The 12154-nt window shown below is 48.6% G+C and overlaps 1 long non-coding RNA gene across 1 annotated transcript; it reads left to right on the top strand.

The window, feature by feature from the left end:
- Positions 1-2020: 2020 nt before the first annotated feature.
- Positions 2021-7877, top strand: LOC144313524 (uncharacterized). The gene is made up of 3 exons (XR_013379165.1): positions 2021-2120; positions 7457-7483; positions 7604-7877. It is a non-coding gene; the product is annotated as an uncharacterized LOC144313524 (long non-coding RNA).
- Positions 7878-12154: the final 4277 nt, after the last annotated feature.

The following is a 12154-nucleotide window of genomic DNA, read 5'->3' as shown; positions in this document are numbered from 1 at the left end:
GCGCCCGCGGACGGCCTCGGCGCTTAGGGTCCGGCCGGCTCCCCGCAGGGGTCTCTGCGGGCGCCGGGCGCTCGGAGGAGAGGCGGAGCGCGCAGGCGGGGAAGGGGGGCCGATTGCACCGACTCCCTCTCGTCCGGCTCTCAAGCCTTTCTCTGCCTCCTTTTTTTCTTCTTCTTCTTTTTTTTTTTTTTTTTTAGCGCCAAACTGCGTGCCGCGAAATTCGGATCTCCCGCGGAAAACGCCGCGCTCTGATTGGCCGCCGCGACAGGCACAGGCTCCACCCCCCGGAAAGGACCCGTCCCCTCGGCAGCGATTGCAACACGAGCTGTGCTGCTTAAAGGGGCCGCCGCACCTGCTGGCGCCCGCGCGCCCCGGCCCTAGCAGCCCGCCCACCGGGCTGGGAGGCTGGTTTGCGTCCCTCGGTGCAGAAGCCACCGGAGCGGCGCGGGACCGGCTGAGGAATAGGCCCATGTTGCCCCGGAGGTGGCGAATTTGCACACGGAGTCCTGTCCCGAGCCCAGGCCGAAGGCCTTTGGTTAATTTGCATGGTTGCTTACTTAGCACATATGCCTTTTTTTTTTTTTTTAAGATTTTATTTATTTATTCATGAGAGACACACAGAGAGAGAGGCAGAGACACAGGCAGAGGGAGAAGCAGGCTCCCTGCAGGGAGCCCGATGTGGGACTCGATCCCAGAACTCCAGGATCAGGCGCTCAACCGCTGAGTCACTCAGGCTGCCCCACATATGCTTTTATATCCTTTCTTCTGTCCCGCTAAAAAGGAAAGCCAGGAGCTTGTTTTCTTTCTTGGCAGGGGGGCTATGGGTGGAGCCTAACTGTTTACACCTCTTCCTAGGAGGATACTAACGTCTGCTGAGTGCCTATGGTATGCCAAGCACCCTGCTAAGTCACTGCATGACTTGTTTTAGTTCTTTGACTCCTGGGAGGAGGCGTGATGGTGTTCCTGGTAAAGGTGGAGAGGCGGAAAAGCTAGGTAACTTGCCCAAGATCACACAGAGAGATTCACTGACTTGAGAACTGGCAGGCCAATCTGTACAGTCCAGCTTCTGAGCACTTGTTTGTTCAAAAAAAGGTTTCTCTCCTTCCCTCCCAGGCTGTGCCCTACCCCTTGCAGGCCTGGATGGGAGCTGGGGGTCCAGAGTGCAGAGCTCTGTCTTGTCCTCAGTGGCAGTCCCAGAGCACACACTCCGTCAATATTTTTTAACATCTCCATGTGTTTCCGAAACAATCCTTTTGTCACAAGAGCTCCCTCTCTCTTCCTCATTCAAAACCCTCATTGCTGATCATCCATTTACATTCCTGGTCTCTCCAGTTGAGAGATGCAAAGGCTCCAAAAAGTGACCTTGGCTAGTGAGTGGTGGAGCTTCCAGAAGCTCAATTTCCAGGTCCGCTGATTCCTGCCTGGTGCTGTGTGATTTCTATGCACCTCAGAGGCTGGCATTCGAAACCCTCCAGAGTCAGTCCCCTGCTTAATACCTGGTCCTTGTCCTCGGGTCTCCAGGATAAGGTGGCACTAAGGCAAGGTGATCAGGAGCCCAGACTTACCAGCAGACAGCACTGGGTTCAAATCCAGACCCAATCACTTTACCAACCGTGTGAACCCAGGCAAGTTTTATAAACTCTCTGAGCCTCACCTTTCTCATCCCTATTAACACCCACCTCATAGGATTGTGGGGAAATCTCATGAGATAATGTACAGCTGTCAGCACACAGCCTGGTTCCTAAAGAACCTCAAGAAGTGGCAGCTGTGGTTACTTTTCTGTCCTTATCTCCAGTACACAGACTCCTTCACCGCAGTCTACGTATTTCACTGTTTTTCAAGGCCCAGCTTGAATCTCACCTTCTCCAGGAAGCCTTCCCCGCCTGCCTCTCCTCTTCCAGTCAGAGTGCTTCTTGCCCTCTTTCCACACCTAGCATGTTCTGACTCAACAAACAAACCTCTGTTTAGTGACAATGAGGCTCCGATTCAAGTCCCACTCTCCAGTTCCTAGCTGAGCAACCCTGGGTAGGCTGTTGCTCCACCTCTCAACCATCCAGTACAGACAAGGCTTCTACTCTGCCGATTTCACAGGACTTCGAGACACTATTGAGATGGTAGTGGTAATGACCCTCACAACACCCCTCCAGGACAGGCATTGTTATTATCCCCATTTTACAGATGAGGGATCCTGGAAGAAATTGTGGCCGAGCAGGTTTGGGGAAGGAGCAGAGCTCCAGGGCCAGGAAGGGATCTGGGGGTGGCAGGGTGCGGCTGAGACGAAAGAAGGGAGCCAGTGAGGGGGCCAAGAGCCAGCTCTCTGTGGTTGAGTTTCGGGCCGCCAGGGCTGGCTTTAGTTTCACTGCCTGGGAACCGACTAATTCCTGTGGCTCACATCTATAATCTGTCTCCTGGAACTGGAATCGCTGCCCCATCCATTCCCAGCTTGTGCTCTTGGTCAGGTCACAGACCTGAGCCTCAGTTTCCTCATCTTTGAAATGGGGATGGCAAAAGTGATCTTTTTGTTTACTGTGCAGATTCAATAAGGTGTTGGCTACGAAGTCCTTAGAGGGGTGCGCAGGAGCCATTTAATATATTTGAGCTAAGATCTGTGTGAGATCTGATGTGAGAAGCCCCGGTGGAACCAAACCAAAATACTTGCAGTTTTCCATGTATGTGCTACATTACATGCTCCTGTTTCCAGGCTTTGCTTCCATGGTTCGGCATCCACAAGGCCCCTCCTCCTCCCTTCCATCCCCATCCCCACCACTTGCTCAAATCTGACCCACCCTGGAAGCCCAACCCAGATGGTGGAGTGGCAGGAGCAAAGAGTCTGAGGTCAGACATTCAAGGAAACTCCGGGACCTGTGCTTGTCTTCATCTTCCTGCTTTCCTCCCTAAGAGTGCCAGACACATAGTAGACCTCCCGTCAATGATGATGGTGATGATTGTTCACATCTCAGTGTAAAGCACCCAGCTAGGCACTTTACCTGCATTATTATGCTGAAATACCTTTTTTAAAAGTATTTATTTGAGAGAGATCATGGGGTGGGGGGTGAAGGGCAGAAGGAGAAGCAGACTCCCCACTGAGCAGGGAGCCTGATGTGGGGCTCCATCCTAAGACCCCAGGATCCTGATCTGAGCCAAAAGCAGACAGACACTTAACCGACTCAGGCACCCAGGCACCACCCTATGTTGAAATATCTTAACTACCCTATAACACAGGTACAGTTTGGACAGTTGAGGAAACTGAGGCTCACACATGTAGGGGAAGAGACTTGACCAAGAGCTGGTTAAAAATGAAACCAGGAACTGAACTCAGACGTTTGGCTCCTGAACCACTGAGCCATTCTAAATAAAGAGCTTATCTCCAGGACCCCAGGTGAAGGAGGGTACATTCTGCCAATGAATCCGAGGTCCCAGTGCTGCAGATGTTGTTGGGGGTGGAAAGAAAGTGCCCCACAACTAGATAAGTTAGGGATGCTTAGTCCCATTTTCCAGATGAGGAAGCCAAGGCATGGGAGACGTTAAGCAACTTGCCTGAGGCTGCACAGCTGGTAAAGAAGGAAGACCCTATTCCAGCCAGACCCCAAAGCTCTGGAGAAGTTCCCAAACTGGGGTGCGTGGGTGGCTCATTTGGTTGAGCCTCTGACTCTTGGTTTTGCCTCAGGTTGTGATCTTGGGGTCGTGGATCGAGCCCTGTGTTGGGTTCTGTGTTCAGTGTAGAGTCCGCTTGGGATTCTCTCTCTCCCTCTGCCCCTCCCACCCCTACTCACACTCTCTCACTGTCTAAAATAAATAAATAAATCAAAAGAAAGAAAGAAAGAAAGAAAGAAAGAAAGAAAGAAAGAAAGAAAGAAAAGTCCCCAAACCAAAGCAAACTTGTATTCCAACTGGTGTGCCTCATGCCTGGGATATCTTCTCCTGAAAAATTCCTCAGATTCCCTCTGTTCAAAGTCCTACTTATCAAAATACAAAATGCTTGATAGAAGCTTCTTGAAGGCACAGATCTCCTGTTTTGGAACTCCCCAGGGGAGTTTGTTCACATGAATCTAAAATCAAGAGAGAAGCCAAAAGGGAGCGGTGGGAAGGAAGGAGGAAAAAAAAAATCTCTGCTCATTAAGGAGAGGAAAATCAAAACCACAATGAGATTCACACCCACGAGGATGGCCATAATCAAATAAGGGTCCGGGTTGTGGAGAAGGTGGAGCTCTCGTACATGGCCAGTAGGAATGTAAATTGGTGCAGCCACCCTGGGAAACAGTTATACACAGAGTTACCATCAGACTCGGGACTATCACTGCTGGATATATACCCAAGAGAATTGAAAATGAACATTCACCCAAGAATGTGTCCATGAATGTTCACAACAGCATTATGCATGACACCCAAGAGGTAGAAACAACCCAACTATGCATCAAAGGATGAACGGATACATTTAAGGTGGCATAGCCATTCGATGGAACAATATTCAGTCAAAAAAGGGCATGAATTGCTGACACCAGCCGCAACATGGATGAACCCTAAAAACAGTAGGCTAAGTGGAAGAAACCAGACACAGAAGGCCATCTATTGCATGATTCCATTAATGTGAAATGTCCAGAATAGGCAGAGCCATAGTGCCAGAAAATCCAGTCGTGTCGCCAGAGGTGGGTCAGTTTCATTTCACGGATGAGGAAATGGAGGCTGGAGGGAAGCTAAGTTGCACTATGCCTGCCTCTCTCTGTGACTTTGGACTCATGACTTCATCTCTCTCGGACCCTTCGTTTTCTCAACTGTAAAACAGAGATAATGATGTGCACCTAAGAAGGTGCTTTTAGGTGCTTGGTGTGCTGTAGTTCCTTCTCTCTTCTCTCTGGTGTTTGGGTGGAAGCTGGTGGGGTTTAATGGTTAAGGGTGCCACCTAGAGGTGAACTCAGCCAACTGCCCCAAACCCTGCAAGGCTGTTTCTTCTGGTCAAGTCAGCCCTTGTGGGCTGGGGAGGTGTAATAGGGTGTGAAAGATGCAGCCCTGCTGGGAAGGCCCGGGGGGAGGTGGGGTGGGGAGGGGGCTACCAAATTGGCCAGATTCTTTCCAGATGTGACCAGACCCTGGGGATGTTTTGAAGAGATGTTGGGTCCCGTGAAGGTGGTCCACGTTGTAGGAGGGCAATCGGATTCAAGTTCCAGTAGGGATGCCCTGAATAGCATAGGCAAGCGCCACCCATGATTCCTGTGATTGTCAGCTAATTCTCTCCTCTTCCTGCAGGAACTCTTTAAAACGCACACCTGTTAGGGGTACCTGGGCGGTTTGGTCTGTTAAGTGTCTGCCTTTTGATTTCCCCTTGGGTCATGGTCTCAGGGTGGTGAGATTGAACAGGGTCCTCAGATGGAGCCCCTCGTGGGGCTCTGAGCTCAGCTGGGAGTCTGCTGGATCTTTCTCTCCCTCTCCCCTCTGCCCCTTCCCCTGCTCAAACAAACAAACAAACAAACAAACCCTGGCTGGCTCAGCAGTTTAGCATCTGCCTTTGGCCCAGGGTGCGATCCTGGAGTCCCAGGATCAAGTCCCACGTCGGGCTCCTGGCATGAAGCCTGCTTCTCCCTCCTCCTGTGTCTCTGCCTCTCTCTCTATGTCTATCATAAATAAATAAATAAATAAATAAATAAATAAATCTGTAAAAAGAAAACTGGGGCACTTGAGTGGCTCAGTCGGCTGGGTGACTGACTCCTGGTTTTGTCTCAGGGGGTGATCTCATGAGTCATGATCGCTTGGATCATGAGATGGAGCCCCGCACCAGGCTCCCTGCTGGGTGAGGAGTCTGCTTGGGAATCTCATTCTCTGCTCCTCCCACCATTGGTGCCTGCATGCTCTAAAATAAATAAACAAAATCTTAAACGAAACAAAACACCGGATCTTGTCACTCTCTAGCTTAAGGTCTGGCAAGAAGTTCCCCACCATGGCCTGACCCCTCTGCCCCCAGCCCCTCTGATTTTCTGCCCCCTTCACCCAGCAACCTCAGGCTCTGATCAAATACACATCTTCTGGGGTGCCTGGGTGGCTCAGTGGTTGAGCATCACCTTTAGTTCTGGTCGTGATCCCTGGGTCCTGGGATCAAGTCCTGCATTGGGCTCCCTGCATGGAGCCTGCTTCTCCCTCTGCCTGTGTCTCTGCCTCTCTCTCTGTGTGTCTCTCATGAACAAACAAATAAAATCTTTTAAAATATATATATACATCCTCTGACGCCCCCTCTGACCTCCCTGCTATCCTTGTTTGCCTATGCTGTCCTCTCTTCTCTTCCACCAGGAAAGAAAAGGTCTGCTCCCAGACAGGAGTTTCTCAGATACACAAGCCATTGAGAATACTGTGATCTCAAACAATGCTCAGTAAAAATGGGTATCCTGGTACTTTTCAGAATGACAGAACTGAAACCAGGGACACAAAATCAAGAATCCAGAGCAATTACTGGCATTGAAAAATAAGACTCAGAATACTTTTGAAATAAACAGGACATTCAGTCTTTGGAGTCCAGGTGACACTGGCACGGGCATGGGTGGTGACAGCTTCTACCCACCAGGCCTCAGAAGCTGACTCTGATTCTGCTCCCCATGTCCTATTAGGAATCTCAGGCTGTCATAACTTCACAGTGTAATTACAGTTGTTTTTCTGTCCTGTCTTCTGTTCTGTCCCCAGATTTAAGCCATTCCTTGTCTTCTTTATCTTTACACCCCTGTGTTCAGCCCAATGTCCATCACAGAGTAAAAGCGGGAGAATTGCTTACTGAACTCTGAATGTTTTTTAGAATCGTTGAAAGACCACTCCCAAGCTCTTTCCAGGAAAGCCTCTGTTCACAGAACCAGGAGCCTCTGTTCATCAGAATCTCTTTGTGTCCCTGTATGGGAGAAACAGGGGGTCCTGTGGAGCCAAAGAGGTCATAGGGTCCAGTATTCTCAGGCACCACCTTCTCCTGGCTTGTGAAGAGAGGACCATACTTCTTGCTTTCTGATCCCACCTGTCCCCTGCCCTCATGATCATTCCTCCCCCAACAGGCAGATCACAAACAACAATGCTAATAGTAGCAAAGTAAGCTCATTCACACCCCACATCCACTTCAGAGATCACAACAGCCCCATCTGGAAGCCAGGACCAGCCCCATTTTGCAGCTGAAAGAACTGAGGCCAGGAGTACTTTAATGATATGCCTTGAAGGCACCCAGCTTGAGTATCAGGGCCCAGAATTATATTTATTTACTATGTGCCAGTCACCATTCTAAAGGCTTATAAATCTTAACTCATATAATCCTCATAACATCCCTATGAGGTATGTATTGTTATCATCCAACATTACGGATGAAGAAACTGAGGCTCTGAGAGTCTAGGACATTTGCCCAAGGTCACAGGGCTGGTGATGGTGGGGCAGGTTTTGACGCCAGGTAGTCCGGGCTCGTCCTCTTTGACCATTCTGCTATCTATCCTTCCTTCAGGATGTCCTCTGCAAGCCTTGGCTTCAGGTATGTGCCGTAGGATAAGAATACCTACCTCGCACGGTGTTTATGAGGACCAGATCCAATATGTGTGGGCGTCTGGAACACAGTAGATACCCAAGAAGAGGTAAATTTTGTTCCTCTTAGAGACTCCACGGACAATTGAGCACCGCAACTGCAGCAACTGGCCACCAGAGGGGAGTCACGAGCTGAGGACCTAATCCCTTCCCGGGGGCCCCGAAGACCGTTGGGTTGGGGGGGGGTGTGTTAAGGATTCTGCTGAGCCCTTTGCCCCCTATGCCTAACCCTGGGATGCATCCCAGCCCGTGCCAGAATCTCATGGAATTGACCTTCTTACAAAAGAAATGAACTTTAGGCCTAAAATGCATCCAAGGCCCCAGTTCTGGGACGGAGGGGCGGGCGGGATGCGTGGGGAGGAGAGCCCAGCTGTGTCCCATTTGGTGGTGGTAGTGGTGGGGGGTGGCGATTATCAGCCGTGCCCCCTTCTTCTTGGAGCCACAGCTGCAGGGCGGAGGGTGGCTGGGGGAGCTTTGGAATTGTCTCCCTGGGGGTTTCCATGGTTACAGATTGATGCAGGCAGCCCACTAGGCTGGGTCCTTTATCTGTATTGTCTCCTGGGGAGACAATGGGCTTTGGGGATGGGGAGCACTTGGTGCAGATCACTGGCTGCAGCAGGAGCTCTGTGTGCTCTGCTCTAAGAATTCCCTGACCCCACGGCTGGGGCTAACGGTGGGACAGGAGGGTCAGCCTTGGAAATCACTCCTTGCTTTGGTGGATGACACCACCACTGCAGAGACTTGAAGAGGCCCCAGAACAGCAAACCTGCAGGGGGCTCAAAGTAGGAAATAAAACCCCCACATTTGGGAATCAGCCCTGATTAAATCATGATTCTGTCCCTGACTTCTATCTCACTTGAGTGACTTATTTTGCCTGTCCAAGTCCCAGTTTACTCATCTGGAAAGTGGGGTCAGACCTGCTTTATAAAATTACTGGGAGAGGGGCACTTGGGTGGCTCAGTGGTTGAGTGGCTGCCTTTGGCTCAGGGCGTGATCCCAGAACCCTGGGATCTAGTCCTTCGTCGGGCTCCCCTCAGAGCACCTGCTTCTCCTGTGTCTCTGCCTCTCTCTGTGTGTTTCTCATTAATAAATAAAATATTTTTTAAAATAAATAAAATAAAATTACCAGGAGAAAGTACCTAGCACAGAGCCTGGTATCAAAAAGGTACTCAGAGGGGGTACCTGGCTGGCTCAGTCAGTACGGCATGTGACTCTTTTATTTTTTAAAGATTTATTTATTTGAGAGAGCGAGAGCAAGAGAGAGAGAATCCCAAGCAGACTCCCTCCTGAGTGCAGAGCCCAACAGACACAGGATGTAACTTTTGATCTCAGGGTCGTGAGTTCAAACCCCATGTTGGGTATAGAGTTTATTTTTCTTTAATAAAAATAAATAATATCTTTAAAGAAAAAAGAAGAAAGTATTCAGAGAGCACCTGAGCTCACACAGGCTCCTGGCATGTCTTGGGTCCTAAGACTGGCTCTGTGGTCTTAACCAAAGCCCTTCCTCTCTCTTGGACTTAGCTGTCTCATCTGTGACCTGGGGACTTTGGAAGGCTTATAAAGGATGAAGTGAGATGATGAAGAAAATGCTTAAGGAAATAGAAATCAAACCCCTAACACACAACTCTGCCTTCTAGGACTTAAATCTACTTGGAACATGCAACACGTGCTCATAGGGGGCATGTGGTATTTGGTTGAGTTGAATCTTCAGCACTATGGCAGATAAGGGAGATTTTCTCAGAATCAGGAAATTATTCCTGAAAGGTCTGCCACCCTGTGCCAAAAAGAAACAAAAGCCCAGAGGGGTGAAGGGACTCAGCTACCTGCTGCTGGGTTTCCTCATCTTGCCCTGTTACCATCTTCCCCAAGGGAAGGGTACATGTAGGTGGGGAGGAGAGAAGAGGGAGAGAAAGCTGTCATTTGTGGGACACTTGTATATGAGGCAAGTTGCTTATAAACCCATCTCATAGATAAGGGAACTAAAGATTACTATTCTTGTTATTTAACTGGATTGGCCAATCCATGTATAAGACCCAGGACTGAGATTAATTTATCTGCAGTATGGAAGACAGCAGTTGCCCATGTGAAAGTAAAACAATTCCTTCATCTTTAAATAATCAGCAGAGGGGGGCCCCTGGGTGGCTCAGTAGGTTAAGGACCTACTAAGGACCCTTGATGGCCGCTCAGGTCATGATCTCAAGGTGGTGAGATGGAGCCCCACGTTGGGCTAGACGCCGGCATGGAGCCTGCTTAAGATTCTCTCCCTCTCCCTCTGCTTCTCCCCTCCTCTCTAAAATAAATAAACTAGCAGAGGGAAGCAAAAACCTCTAAATGTCTATCTCTCTTCCCTCCCTTACAATGTACTTAGTCCAGAGCCCTGCACATAGTGGGTGTTCAAGAAATCAAAGTTCTTATCACCATCACTGTTATTATTAAATTTATTACTACACATTCAATGCTGGGGATGCAAAGGTAAACAAAACTCACTCCTGTCTTTGAGGAATTCATCCTAGTGAGAGGGAAGGACGAGTGCAAAAAAGTACTCTCTTCCACTTGTTTGACTTTGCAAAGCACTTTTACATACAGCATCTCATTGAATTCTCAAAACAAGCTCATGAGGAAGGCATTTTTCCCTTTTTAGAGATAAGGAAATGGAGCCTCAGTGGGCTTCAGTGATTTGTCCAGACTTTGTAAAATATGAATAAAATAGGAAATAAAATGTTTGCAGGAAAATACCTTTATTGGATTAACACATGTGTTTAAAAGGAATAAAATATATTATGTGAGGCATACAAACAGTGGCCCCATTTTATTAAAGAATATGTAAAAGGTAGCTTTTTCTGAATTAAAAAAAGGGGGGGCAGCCCTGGTGGCTCAGCGGTTTAGCGCTGCCTTCAGCCCAGGGCCTGATCCTGGAGACCCCCTGCTTCTCCCTCTGCCTGTGTCTCTGTCTCTGTGTGTGTGTGTGTGTGTGTCTCTCATGAATAAATAAATAAAATCTTAAAAAAAAAAAAACAAAAAAAAAACAGCCAAGCTCTCAACAGCTCTCATTTATGGAACCACTCACCATTATGTGCCAGGCACTTTCTATGCATTTCTTTAATCCCACAATAATCCTGAAAAGGAGAAGTGGTCAGCCCCCTTCACAGAGGAGAAGCCAAGTCTCAGAGAGGTGAAGCTATGTGCACAGCAAGAAGGGGATGGAGCCAGGACTGGAACCAAGGCTCTAACCCTCTGGTTAAGAGCTGGAGACCAAAAAAGAAAAAAAAAAAAAAAAAAAAAAAGAGCTGGAGACCAGACTGGCTCCCAAGTCAGTTTTGCCAAAGAATATGCTCCCGCTGAGAGGTGATCACTCTTTCTTGTCTCACTCCACAGAGCATGATGAGTGGGAGGGAGAGTGTAGGAAGTTCTCCAAGGTAAGAGCGCTGGTTGCAGCCCATTTGGGAAGCAGCACAGCGTAGAGCGGCTTTCTCAAAGTGTGTGTGTCTATGTACCTCGGTGTGCGCACATGTGTGACCGTGTATGAAGCTGGCTGGGTGCCGGGTCTCACGAAGCCATGTGATCCAAATCTGTACATCTTCCCGAGATGTCGATTTTACTTGAAAAATTGAGACATGATGAAGTTTATATTAAAGCACAGATGGCTATAGAATGTATGAGAACATAAACTTCACGTGATATTTTAAGATAACAAAAGACAGCTAGTATTGGGAGGCTCTTTTTAGGTACCAAGCATTAGTCTGAGAGTTTTGTATGTGAACTAGATTAATTCTTGCAGCTGTCTGTGGAGGGGCTGTTATCACCCCCCCAACACACACACATTTTATAGATGCAGAAACAGAGGATGAAAAGAAGTAACTTGTCCAAGTTCATACAGCCAGGAAGTGGAGGAGGGTGGGCACACATAAGCATTCCAATAGCCAAATATTAGAAAATCTGTATTATCCATTGTTAGTTCAATTGAACGTTTACAAGACGTGCAGATGAGGATGAGGATGATAAAGAAGCAGTTGGCTCCTGCTTGATTTCCCTGATAAAATTATGAGGACTGCCAACCGCAGGCAGCTCACCTGTGCCAGGTACTCTACCTCTGTTGTCTTAATTCCTATGATCCTTTGAAAGAGGTGCCACTGGGAATTTTTACAGATGAAAAACTGAGGCTCAGAGAGGTAGTGTCCTTTGGCTGGTCACACGGCTAAGAAGTGGCAGAGACAGGATTTGAACGGTGGGGCGCGGGGTGGGGGGTTCCCTGTATGACCACAAAGCTGCTGCTCGCACCCGTGACTATGTCACCTCTGACTTCCAGGTCCTCTGGCCTCTAGGTCATGTTCTTCCTACTCCCACCCCTAACTCCCGTTCTCTTCTAGAGAGAGGTACTTCTATGAGTGAGCTGGTTCTGGATCAGGCTGAAAATGGACAGGCTCACAGACTCTAAATCTCCATCTCTCCACCAGCTAAAAACACACACCCATCATGAAATAATTATAAATCCCAATAATGAGGAAGTAGTAGCTGGGCACTAACTGGGAGTGTAAAGATCTGGCTTTTAAGCCTTAGCTCTGTGAGGAGACCTTTCCCCATGACATTGGATGAGTCACTTCCCTGCTCTAGGACTCAGTTT

This window comes from Canis aureus, chromosome 5 (genome assembly GCF_053574225.1).
Source record: "Canis aureus isolate CA01 chromosome 5, VMU_Caureus_v.1.0, whole genome shotgun sequence".
Classification (NCBI taxonomy): Eukaryota; Metazoa; Chordata; class Mammalia; order Carnivora; family Canidae; genus Canis; species Canis aureus.
The sequence above is the reverse complement of the archived record's forward strand: the minus strand, read 5'-3'. Positions and strand labels throughout refer to the sequence as shown.